Raw genomic sequence first — 1,491 nt, forward strand, 5'->3', positions numbered from 1 at the left:
TCTGATATGTCTCTATAATTACTTTCCTCTTCTAAATGCTGATTATATAGAAGCTGACAGCTGAAGAAGGAATAGTAATAGTTAGGTGGCAGGTAAATCGTGTATCGTTCTCTGAAATTTCAGGACTCAGAAGCATATCATCTGGGTTCCCATGTACATTTATGAATGCTGATGGAACAAAGGGCAATGTCCAAAGGTTCTGGCCTATGACACAATTCAACACCAAAATACAATATTACTATCCACTCGTCCAGTGAACAGCGGGGTCTATACACTTGTGATCGGCACTGGACAAGGCATTTATTTCGGTGCAACACAGACTAGACATCACATATTCTGCTTTATGCTTCACTGCACTGACTGAACTATATATGACCAATGGTTTTATAGTCTGCTTTGAGGATTCTCCCTTTAACTGTAACTGCATCTCTTGGGGGTGCTGTATAACATCACTTTTCTTCTGTAGTTTGTTTCAAATAGAAAATTTATAGTAACTCCAACTCATATGTCTCCATAATAGAAACTGATGGTTGAAAATAGCAGCATGAAAGCTTTGCAGAGAAACTAAATATTTCTAGCTCTTAAAGGTAGGGTAGGCAATCCTGTTCAGAAGCACGTTTTGTTATACTGGGTGAAATGGTCCCTCTGTTGTCAGAGGAATCAATTCGTTATGTCTTCAGAAAAAAGAACGGAGAAAATCAGAGCTCTCTGTCAGCTGCAGGACTGAGAAAACCTTCGACAATCCTGTTGCCCTTCGCTCCGAAGACAAAAACCAATCAGATGCCTTCATGTCTTTAGTTCTGCACCCCGGCCCCCCTCTGTCGCTGCCTGCTGCGCCCGCCCAGCATGTGCTGTTGCCAGAAGACAAACAGCACACTTCTCTGCAGAACGCCAGAGTTCTCAGAACGGCAATGGCCTGGGAAGAGTAACCGCCTTCCACGGTTACTTGTAACGGCTTGCCCGAGAAAAAGGCAAAGGAAAGGGAAAGCCGGAGGATGAAAAGGGCAAGCTAACAAAAAGGCTCTGGCGATAAAGCAAGAGGTCAAAACCAGTGTCAAACCGGTGTAGCTTTTGGGAGCGGGTGGAGGCAACTGAGGGGATCAGAAGTGTCGAAAAGTTTGATGCCGAGTTGCTCTCTTTCTGTGGACAGGTAATTATTTATTTTCTTTGGGGATGATTTGTTGTTTTCATGAAATATGTAACTTTTCCTACGTAGTTACGTTGTTAGCTTGTATTAGCGTAATGCTAATATACTTCTCGTGGAGTTTAAAACGGGTCGGTGACGCTAGTATTGAAAAGATTATAGTATATGAATTTTTAAGATATATCTACCATCAGTCGTCAGTGATCTGCATTATTATTGTGATAAAAAGACGTATATATTGGCTTTTACGTTTTACAACTGCGGTGATGTAACGTTAACGTGCCAGTTTGTGGGGGCGTGGCTTGGACCGACACACTGACGGGAGGGGGGTGGAACCATGAGCCAAT

General features: G+C 42.8%; 1 protein-coding gene across 1 annotated transcript in view; it reads left to right on the forward strand.

The window, feature by feature from the left end:
• Positions 1 to 1,491, forward strand: part of LOC118336472 — a 744,338-nt gene that overhangs the window by 190,370 nt on the left and 552,477 nt on the right. The gene's annotated exons all lie outside the window — the stretch shown is intronic.

The sequence above is a fragment of the Morone saxatilis genome, unplaced genomic scaffold (assembly GCF_004916995.1).
Source record: "Morone saxatilis isolate NCDOM2014 unplaced genomic scaffold, NCSU_SB_2.0 Contig24, whole genome shotgun sequence".
NCBI classification, from domain to species: Eukaryota; Metazoa; Chordata; class Actinopteri; family Moronidae; genus Morone; species Morone saxatilis.